This window comes from Eschscholzia californica, unplaced genomic scaffold (genome assembly GCF_041429995.1).
Source record: "Eschscholzia californica isolate CP2 unplaced genomic scaffold, dmEscCali1.0.p SCAF_1, whole genome shotgun sequence".
NCBI lineage: Eukaryota > Viridiplantae > Streptophyta > Magnoliopsida > Ranunculales > Papaveraceae > Eschscholzia > Eschscholzia californica.
In genome coordinates, this window is record NW_028238198.1 from 69,602,586 (window position 1) to 69,614,156 (window position 11,571).

General features: G+C 35.6%; 1 long non-coding RNA gene and 2 other non-coding genes across 3 annotated transcripts; all 3 read left to right on the plus strand.

Moving 5' to 3' along the window:
- Positions 1–2,463: 2,463 nt before the first annotated feature.
- On the plus strand, positions 2,464–2,546 carry TRNAL-UAA (transfer RNA leucine (anticodon UAA)). Its single transcript has one exon. It is a non-coding gene; the product is annotated as a tRNA-Leu (tRNA).
- Positions 2,547–4,035: 1,489 nt separating this feature from the next.
- On the plus strand, positions 4,036–4,118 carry TRNAL-UAA (transfer RNA leucine (anticodon UAA)). Its single transcript has one exon. It is a non-coding gene; the product is annotated as a tRNA-Leu (tRNA).
- Positions 4,119–7,618: 3,500 nt separating this feature from the next.
- On the plus strand, positions 7,619–11,318 carry LOC147568670 (uncharacterized). The gene is made up of 3 exons (XR_015231079.1): positions 7,619–8,053; positions 8,157–9,380; positions 10,979–11,318. It is a non-coding gene; the product is annotated as an uncharacterized LOC147568670 (long non-coding RNA).
- Positions 11,319–11,571: the final 253 nt, after the last annotated feature.

An 11,571-nucleotide genomic window follows, 5' to 3' on the forward strand; every position in this document is an offset into this window, starting at 1 on the left:
ATCTATTTTTCACACTTGACACATAGGATTTTTAGAGTTCTTCTTGAGACTTGCATTGGAGATGCTCTTAGCTTTTAGTGTGACTAAAGAAACTCGGAGTGGTACCGTGGGCTTGTGTCATGATATTTGTTTTCGGTCATTTGCGGGGCACGATACGTTTGCTTAGGATGGGTGGGGTAGCATTTATGTCTGATATCAGATATAAAAGTGTTTAGGATTGGTGGGGTGGCCTTTATGTCTGATATCAAATATAAAAGTTTAATTGATTCAAACAGATCCTTAACTGTTTCTTTTTAATCTAATCTGATTTTTTATTCCATTGGAGGTGATTTGGTACTAGTTTGTTCTGTCTAATTTGGTGGTCCCATTTGGGGCTCGCCCATCTGCTTATTAAAGATCGGGCAAGTGGGTCGCTTGTATAAGCTGAAAGATATATATCGAGGATCTTAAAACAAAGGAACTCCTAAATATCTAAGATACAAGATAACTGCTGGGTTATGGTGTCACCTAGTGTTACTAACAGAATCTCAGACATTAATTTCGCTCTAATATCTAACACTAGTATGTCCCAGGATCTCATGCATAAGCTAATAATCAACTAAGAGTTAGAGATTACCTTGATCGCTAAATTTTTCCTCGAACATTTTCAATCGAATGTGAAGACCAGAAGCTCTAATTGTTGCTCCTCTACTTAAGACACCCGAATGATCAACTTGATCTCCCACCTTGTTTCTAGCTAGATAATCAATGGTGGTTCGATTAGAAGAGCATTTCTTCTTTAAGACTAGATAGATAGTTGGGCGTTTTCTCTCTTTCTTTCTCTACTTGATGTTGGAGAATAAGGAAGCTCCTTGAGAAAGTTCCACACCTTATTCAAGTTCGTAAGAGACATTATATAGAATCCTAGTTAGAGTCCAACCCTAATTAGGTTTCCGAAAAGTCCCTTTTGAATAAGATTAAGGAAATAGTCGAAAATAGAAAGTAGTTTCTATTTTTTATTCCCTTGCTCTTGGCCGGTCATATCAAGCCCATCTTGGCCGGGCATATCAACCCCATCTTGGGTAGATATGGGCGACCCCTATAGGTAGGTCGGCCCCTATACTGAGCCCTAAAACCTCTTTTAAGCCCCAGCCCAAATTCTCCTCTTTTGGGCAATTTGCATTATCTTTGTCTAATCTTCTTTTAGGCCTATGAGACATATTTATGGACTCTCCTATGTTTATATGTCTCATCCCACTAGTCATATCATCCAATCAAATAGACATTCTTTTGTGTATTCCGATGTAGGATCCGGTCGAAGTTAGCCGCGAATTACTTAGTAATTCGACGATCGTAGTTGGTTTCTAGCTACACACTACGACCTCTAAATCGTCCGGACTTGATGATCTTCTTCATCACTTGTCCTATCTGACAAATTGCTCGAATTGCATATTTGGTCGAAGTACATCTCCTTCAATAACTCGAAAGAGAAACCCGTAATCTCTCAACTACGGAAGAGTAGTCTCAATCACAGACGATGGATCTTAATCGCCTCATCATCACCACCTATCATCAGTCGACCAAAAATGGATATAAAAGGTAATCAAATCATCTTGGACAAGGTGCGTTCACAAAATGGACTCCAAGATTCACTTGATACTTTATCTTTAAACTGAAAGGGCAATTTGACTGTCTTGAGCATCGGGGAGGTTTCCGAGCTCGTTGCAGTTTCCCCTCCCCCCCCAAATCTTAGGAGCAGGAGTGGGAGCAGTATTGATCGTAATAGAAATCGAAGGAACATAATTAATCATCAAGGCATGATCCAACATCAGGTCTTCTTTATTCTGACTGATAACAGGGGGTAATCAAATCATCTCGGACAAGGTGCGTTCACAAAATGGACTCCAAGATTCACTTGATACTTAATCTTTTAACTGAAAGGGCAATTTGACTGTCTTGAGCATCGGGGAGGTTTCCGAGCTCGTTGCAGTCACCCCCCCCCCCCCCCCCCCCCCTCAAACTCTTAGGAGCAGTATTGATCGTAATAGAAATCGACGGAACATAATTAATCATCAAGGCATGATCCAACATCAAGTCTTCTTTATTCAGACTGATAACAGGGTGAAATTTTTTTGATATCATCAATGTGTGTCCTTTGCACAACTCGTTATGTTCCTAACACTTCTTAACTACACACACAAAGTCTGAACTAGACGAGGTTATCTGTCTATGCAGCCGGACCTAATAAATGGGCCCAAACAGGGATAACCAGCCCAACCAAACCTAATTGACACCACTAGCTTCATATAGGTCGAACAACATAATTACATAGATGACCAAATTCAAATTCAATGTTTGATGTTAAATAATTGAAGAACAAACACAATAAAAATCAACATTATCCTCACAAAAAAGATCTGTGCCTCACACAAAATGCTAAAACAAATTGTGAGATTAGTATCCCACAATATTTCAAACATGAGAGCTGGTTTGCCCGAGTGGTTAAGGGGGAAGACTTAAGATCTTCTGCACATAAGTGCGCATGGGTTCGAACCCCATAGCCAGCATTTTGTGTTTTTTCCTTCGTTTTTTTGCAACATTCAATTTTCGTAGCAATAGATTTTCTACCCGACGTAGAAATGTTGACCAGACATCTATTCACTCTATAAGTCAGTAATCTAGTTTTTTCGGAAGTTTTTCGTGTCAAATTTGCATCTTAGGAGAGGACCTCTCTCGGAATCTAAAGTAATTTGTTGGATGGGTTATATGGCAGAGTTCTCTACCCACTGACCAATTTTATTTATTGAGTAGTCATAAGTTAGGGTCTTGCAAATACTTCCATAAGCAACTTAGTTTGACCGTAGTTTTTGATTTGTTTAAATACTCTGATACTGTAAATCACGAATCAACATGTAAGAAATGCTTGCAGTTCAACTCGATGTCATCGTCATTAGGATCATGATTAATGAACACAGCTAAGCTAAAAATCCGTTAAGGAACCTCTATATCTTAGAAAGAATGGAGCTATCATTGTTTTTGTAAAGAATGTTGAACAAATCTTACCATTTTCAAAGAAAATTTTCAACAAATTAAGCTAGGCCCAAGCGTAGGAGCAATGTGGCCGGTTCTTGATCCCAAAGTGGGGACTGTGTTCTGGCACACTATCATTTTTCTTTGAAATAGCACCAACTCCCATTTACAATTCTATAATGTAAAATAGGATGCCAACTAAAATGTTCTATTTTCAATGGGACTAGGGTCTACAAGTACTAAGTAACATTAAGAACAAAATTCATGTACTAATTACGATTAAAGGGGAAAGTATACGTGAGTCACAACAAAAATAAAAGTCGAGAAGTAAAAGGGAGATGGTGTCATGGAACATCGTTGAAATACATGAAATACAGATAACATTGAAACGGAGAAAATGTTGCAAGCAAAGACAACCTTGAATTATAAGAAAAAGTCAAGATATAGGAAGTGATGTATGAGCACAGAAATCAGCTTTCTATGTGAGATGGTATCCATCATAAGAACTCAGTTAAGCCAATTTAGGTCGAAATGCATGCCAGGCCAGGTTTGGAATTGCCCCGTGGGACTTTAAAAGTAATAGGCCGAAGGATTATAAGACGAAAACAACCATGAACAAAGTATATTAGGTCCAAAAATATCTTCCATGATATGTAAACAATGCAATATGAATTTTTATATAGTTTTTATCGTCCATACACACAACGAGAGAACTAAAATGTACAAAAATTCAACACTTCGGAAACGGAGAGTTTGATTAACAGAAGTCTCAGATTAGTTATTGCAATAGTTTTGACATTCCGTACCAATATTGAAAAATGATCAAAAGTATAAATTTTTTGAGACCCAAAGTCAATATCAGACAATGGACTCCCAATTTAAAATTACATCAAAGAACTTTAGCTGTTCTTAGAGAATTTTGTAGTTTGAAGGGGTTGACCGCACCAGTCACACCCCCCCTCAAACACGCCTCTGCTCACAAGAACTTAATAAATTATGAAGAATTTGTGAAATTTTTTTATTCGAGCTGGTTTGCCCGAGTGGTTAAGGGGGAAGACTTAAGATCTTCTGCACATAAGTGCGCATGGGTTCGAACCCCATAGCCAGCATTTTGTGTTTTTATTCTTTCATTTTATTTTGTGTAGTCATCAAAAAATCCCTACAACTCATTATTCTAGTTCTCTTTTCGTGTCAAATTTGCATCGTAGTAGTGGATATTACAAAATTTACAGTAATCTGTTTGATGGCTATATCGTCGAGTGCTTTCCTCTCAGATCAATTTTACTCATTGAGTAGTCATCAGTTAGAGCCTTCCATAGCCAACTTAGTTTGAATCAATTCATCTTACTATATCTTGTTTATTATTATTTGTGATAATACTCTAATTGTAATTGATGAATCGATACTTACGAAATGTTTGCACTTTCACTTCGATGGCATCAACTATAGTGTTAATGTTTAATAAATGCATTAAACTAAGGTCAGACAGCAATGTCTAAACCCTATTATTATTTGTTGAACAATATCATTTCTAAAAAAAAATGTTGAAAATATCTTACCATTTCAAAAAAAAAATGTTGAAAATATCTTACCATTTCAAAAAAAAATGTCGAACAATTTAAGCCTAGCCATTACTCAATCCTCTAGTACCTCTCTTTGTTTTTTTATTAAGCTAGACGACATACACCTTTTTTTAGTTTCTATGCCAACCAAAATGTTCTACTTTTAATGGGACGAGGGTCAAAATGTAATAGTTAAACTAGGAAAAAAACACATCTAAATTACGAACAAAGTGGGGAGTATAGGTTAGTCATAATGAAAATGAAAATCAAAGAAGTCTTAAGAGGAGGATGTCTCGGAACAGCACACCAAAACAGAGATAACGACTGAAACGGGGAAAATGTTGGAAGCATAGACACCCTCCAAGCCATAAGAAAAAGTCGAGATATAGGATTTTATGTATGAAAGTGGACATGAGCTTTCTGCCTAGATGGTATCCATCATAAGTACCTAGTTGAGACCACTTAGGTTGGAAGGCCTGCCAACCCACGTTTGAGCTTGCCTGCAGGTAGCTGCTACGCTTCAAAAGTACGTAATATGCGAAGAATAATAAGAAAACCCACCACGAGCATAGTGTTGGGTCCAAAAATATTTTCCATCCAATGTGAATGATGTAATTTCGACATCGTTTTCAACTACAAGACATACGATGAAACAACTACAACGTTTAGATATATAAAACTTCAAAGACCCAGAGTTTGAACATTAGATAATTTACTAAATTTGGAATTAGGTTATGGTAGAGATCTCTAGTTATTGTTTCCGAATTCATTTCAACTGATTAAAAAAAAGTCTCAAATGCGATAGTTTGATAGTCCATACATATTTTTTTTTAGCTGAAATAGATAAAATTAGAAATACACACATTATAATTCAGTAGAGTTAGCCTGCCAGCTATGCCCTACTTGGCTCTTGTCACACCTTGGTAAGCTGTTGATGAATTTAACTACACCTGCATAGTACAATGTACATACACAACTTGCTTCATCATCAGATATAGAAATTGGGCAAAATCTGACCTTATGAGACTTCCCACTTTAGGCATGTGATATGTTTATTTCTAACTCTAATTTGTTTAGGTAATGCTCAAAATATTAGATTATTTTTCGACCTTAACAAAGTATTGGTTAGAATCTACCAACTTATTTATAATTATCCGGACCATCTTGATTAGCTTACTTATAATTATTCTGGCCCGGTTAGCTAGTATAGGGTGGTTCGTTAAGGTTAAACTTTAGGTGGTCCTAATGTAAAACCTACTATCTTCTTTATTATTACTAAAGAGTGATAAAACAGACCAATCTATAGATCTATCCATTAATAAAGTATTTTAATTTTATATTAGCCAAATTTCTTTCTTTAAGCTATTCAACTAGGTATTATTTTTTATTTCCTCTCTAGTTTGAGTTCAACAATAATTGAGATATATATTACTAATCATGATTATGCATTTTTTTAAACTACTAGTGAAAGGGGTCTGCAACCCAAACAAATTTATTATTTATACTTTTATAACTCAAATTCAATAACCTCCTCTAGAATCGAACTTGAGACTTAAAAGGGTTTTTGAGTTTATGTCAAAACTATCAACCACTTGGGCAACCAAGTGTTGACGTGGGTAACATTTATGCGTTAGTGAACATTTCTTCCGTAGAATTAATCCAGAGTGACTAAAAGCAACTGAAAATTGCTATTAGCACACAGTGGAGGAGATTTACTAATATCAATCTTATCTGACCTCAAACATCTAATGGCACCCCGGGCACGAATCAACCCGTTCGAAACAAAAAAGCAAGGCTTCGGACTCGGACAAGTCCAAGAGATTTTGACAGGCCCAGTCCGAGCCATTGCTTTGGGTTTTAGACTGGGTCGAGTTCGAGATCAGCCCGATACTAGGGTTCCCAAGGGTATTTTCATGGTTGTTTTGGATCAAAGTTCTTTCTCTCTCTAACTCCCAATCATAGATCAAGCTTAGTTTGGAATCAAAGCTCTCTCTATGATGTTCGTAGTCTCTCTAAAACAAAGGTCTTTTATCTCTTTAGCTCCTCATTGTAGATCGATGATGATGGATTTGGAAACAAAGTTGTTTCCATGATAACGTGATGACAACGATGATGATGCGAAGAAGGAGAAGGAAAATAGACCAAAAAGAAAGAGAAGAAGTAGAAGCAGAAGAAGAAGATGAGAGAAAAAGGATTATTTCCCGATTGCCCCCTAAAGTGTGCCCAGATTCAAGCGTGCCCCTAAAAAGTACGAGAAGTGCCGAGATGCCCCTTATGTGTTTTTTGATGCATTGAATAAAAAATCAAATTTAAATTTTTCGCTTCTGCCCTTTTTTATTATTCCTTCTTTATTTATCTTTTACGTGAAGAAAACAACAAAAGAGTAACGTCATCAAGTTAAAATCTGACTTTTTAGTTAATACATAGAAAAAACACCAAAGGGAGTCATCTCGACATTTTTCATATTTTAAGAGCCCACGTAAAAATTCAGTCACACTTTACGAAGACAATCGAGAAATAACCCACAAATAAAAATGCAGGCTGAGTGGTATCAGACACTCGAGGCGAACAACAAATCTGCCCGGTGGTTTTAGTTGGTCCCTTAGTTATTTACTACTAGGAAATCATTAGTAAATCACAAAAGAAACACGTGTTGAATAGAAGTAGCCAAAGATTAGTTAGCATAATATGGAATGATAGAAATAAAGAATGTGAATGAAATAATAGGGGCATATAAGTAAAGTAACAACTCTGTAGCAAGAGATCTAGGTGCAGTATCTATATTTGCCTTTTAAGACAGGAAAGGTTGGAAAGCACATTGAAATGGAGTGGTAACATGACTATGTTTGAGAGATTAGAGAGTAGAGAGTAGAGAGAGAGAGAGAGTTCCGATCTTAAAACAAAACCATTAAGTATTGAGTTGTTGGTCAAACTACTACAGTGAAACCCTCTTTCTCATTAAACTTATTAACTTCTCAGATGTATTTAAAGTTTGTAAGCGTCTTTCAGTTCAGCCATGAGAGACTCTCTCTCTCTCTCTCTCTCTCTCTCTCTCTCTCTCAGCAACTTATTTCACTGAAAATGAAACATCATCACCTGAGAAAATAAAATGTCAAGCCGTGAAGGCAAGTAAAAAAAAAAACCCTCTCTCTCTCTCTCTGTAACTGTTCACTTGCTAGATTTGTATAGATCTTACAGTCGCTTTCCCAGGGCCTGATTCTCATGCCGATAATGACCACTCCTCTCTCTCTCTCTCTCTTTTTCTCTCTTTGCTAAAACCTTTAGTTCCGTAATTTGTGCAACACCTTAGCTATTTAGTTTTCCCTAAATTAGATAACTGGACTTCTATTGTTTCTTCTAATTTTCTCTGTATGCAGATAAGCTCACAGATTTGCAAATTAGGGTTCTTTAAATTGGAAAAATTACACACAGAATTTTAGGGTTTCCATTTGTCTATAAGTACTGAACCCCCCCTTCAAGGAGTGAGTTTCTACACTGTTACTCTTACTACTACTTCTACCAGTACTATCATTTCAATTACTACTATTTGTTGCTATCTTTTTAATTTTAGATTTTATCTTTCAGTTTTCAGGTTTAGAATGGTGAGACATGTGCCACTAGTCCTCATTGTCATATAAAGTGATCACAAGGGTTACTTCTATTGTCCAAACCTTACTTGCTACTGTTTTTAGGGTTTCCACTTCCTTCATCTTAACTTAGGTGGATTTGATCTTTTTTACTTTTAAGGGTTTTTTGATCTTTCCTATGTTAGGTATTTGTGACATTTTGATTTGAGATTGTGATCTTTTCTCATGGGCTGTTTAAATTTTCTGGCCACAGTGGCTTAGTGTGTTTGATGAATCAATTTTTATGCCATTTGGATCAAATAGATTGATTCTAGGGTTTCAAATAAGAAGATACATGTTTGTTCTATCATGTCATGAAAAAGTGATAGATATATGTTGCCTGTTGATTCAATTGACCAGCTTTGTCAGGTTGATTTACAACAATCTCTTAGTAGAAAAATTTGCATAAAAAGTCATGCTTTTACCCTTCAATCACTTTATATGTTGTTTCTACTCCTAGATATGATTAGAGATAGTGATTGAGCCCCAAATGGATACATTTAGTATTGTTAATGATATAAAAGTTTGGTTTTAAAAATTGAACTAATTCTTGTTTGTTTTTTATGTCCTATGAGTTAGTGGAGATTGGCTGAACTTACTTTTGAACTTAACAACCAAAATTTTCTAAACTAATTATTCATTGATTTCATGGAGTTGTATGAAGTGATTTCCCCCAACCTCCCTTTTCTTATTGTTTAAGAGGAGTGGGTTCGTAATAGTGTAGTTCAATTTCATGATTGATGGAGTGTTTCTTTATAGTATCTTTCACTTTAATTTCTTTGTGGAACTAAGAAGTTGATTAAGAGAGCTTCCTTCAGTCCACTTATGGATGATTCAAGGGTTTGAATTATCTGCCGACTCATTGACTCAAACACTAAGTAGACACGAAGAGATAGTTTCGCTACTGTGACTGTGTGAATGATGCGGGAGATAAATTTCATCCTTTCCCCTCTGTGCTTGGACTGAAGGGAGCTCCCTCTATTTGTTTCTTCTTTTCTTATCTAATCACCGATTTGTTTATATATCTATTGATCCTATATGCTTTTCTTAATTATCTTCTTGATTCCGTGAAAAGTTCCGGTTCATAGTTCTCTATCTAGAAGGACAAGGCGCTGGCTTTCACACATGACGTGCGAAAAGCACACAAGGTCTCGGGTTTCCGATCATATTACAACGGTATCCTGTAAGTTTACAAGTTATTGGTCTACTTCACTATATGTTATAATTTATCATGCGCCCATGATATGTTGTGCTCTTTTTATTTTTCCAATGGCAGAATGTCCTCGATAAGTCACTAGCCTTCATACATCCCCAATTTGAAACTTCGCAAATATTATTTTTTGTTTCCATGTTTTGATGCTACTAAAAATCTTTGTCTCTCGGTTATGTTTCTTTTCTAGATTTTGCATGAACTAAATCATACCCTTTAATTAATCTATGATTTCATTTTTTTTATGGGTGTTTTGGCCTATATGTACATGTCTACCATGAAGTTAATTTCTCTTTACTTCTTCATCTCTTTGAAGTCTAATTAGGGTTTTGTGTGTAACTAATCTATTGACATTATAAAGATGCTAACTTCAAATCTTTTTGAAGTTCCAAAATGGGTAAGATAATAGTCTCTTCAATAGAAGATATTCAGGTGGGAGAATACCTTTGATAGATCATCTTGACAACAGAAGGAGCAAATAAAAGACTGCCATCTTTAAGTCCCATACTCCATACTCTGCCATCATAGAGAAAAATGTGACAGTTGGCAGTGTTTTATTGGTTCCAAATGACCCCATCTATTATCTAAATGTACCACAATATTAGTACGGCTGATTTGTCAGTAAAGCAAAATATTTTTAAAAAGAAAAAAGATTTAGGGTTTGGGGGGTTCTAAACTAGAGCAATTTCTTGGTGTATGTCAATGGATTTAGAAGTACACCCATATACATTTAAATATCTAGGGTATCTTTTGTTCTGCATTTTAGTTTAATCAGTTGGATCTTGTCCTTAGAAGGTGGTGATCAAATTAGGGTTCCTTTTAAAATGTTATTTTATGTACTTCCTTGGCCTTGTAAATGGGTTTATGGTATTAGTGGGGAACCATTGGGTAGTCAGTTTTGTTTTCTTTTCTTTTCTTTCAAGTAATGTTTCTTTAACCCATATTTCTTGTGTTTTTCTAAATATGGTTTGAGGAACTCTTCACTTTATTTACCATTTTTAGTACTTAATTTCATATTTAATTATCTTATCATGTGTTAATTTGGATCTAACCCATTTAACTTCAAGTGGGGAAGGTCTTATTCTCCCTTTAAATTAACCAGTTCCTCATACAATGGGATTGCCCAAGTTCCAATACAGTAGTATTTTAATGGAAGCTGATTTTTTTAATTTCATTTTAATACTGGTTTAAAATTTTGATTATTTGATTAAGCTTATGAAATGTTGTTAAATGATGGGTAGTTGTATATTTTGGTACTAAGTTATAATTAAGCATGGTCTTGTCACTTGTGTGAATCAACTTGCCTATCAACTGTGATAGTTCCCTCTTCAAAAAAAAAAATCTGAGATAATTTATCAGATTCAACTTTTTACTGACAATAAGACGTGGACGAGCATGATTTAGAGAAACAAAGCGTTTGTTTAATACAAAATTGAATATAGAGAGAGAGAGGAAATGAGAGCACCCTTATACACATAAAATAATAGTAACTATTTTTTGGTTATAACTATGTCCCATTATGGTGTTTTTTGTAATATCTAACAGCTTTTGTGCTTGATTTGAACTTTCAGTGTAGCAGCTTTGTGTAATGAAATTTTACAGCTTTTAGGCAACAAACCCTAGCTGAGAGCCTGAGACTGCTTTTTGAGAAGCTTTAAAGTATCTAATTTGTCAGATTCTTGGTGTTGGGTTTAGTTCATTGTTTTGAGCATATAGTTGCAAGATTAACATCTTTCTCAGCCAAAATTGAACAATTTTGCCAATGTGATCAACTTTGCGCTAGATTTTTTCGAGGTGTCTTCTGCAAATCTAACCTTGTTAGAATGGATCTATTTACATAGCTTATTGGGGGATATTTCCATTACAATTTATATAGATTTGAATTCCTTAATATTTTGTTTTTAACCCAAACTTCATTTTATGTAAGTTACGAAATTTATCGCACGAGCATTGACACCTTAGGGTGAAGTGTTTATCTGCATCCAAAGTCCAGCTCTTCGAGGCATGTAGCCAAATTGGTGGTGCTTAATAAAATTTCCCACTAAGGGTTTCAGGTCTGTTATCGGCTTGCCTCTGCCTTTGTCTTAGGAGGGAGTGGGTGGGGAGAGATGAGATTATAGGATGAGAGCTGACAGAGAAAGGAGGTGGTAGTAGTGGTGATGGA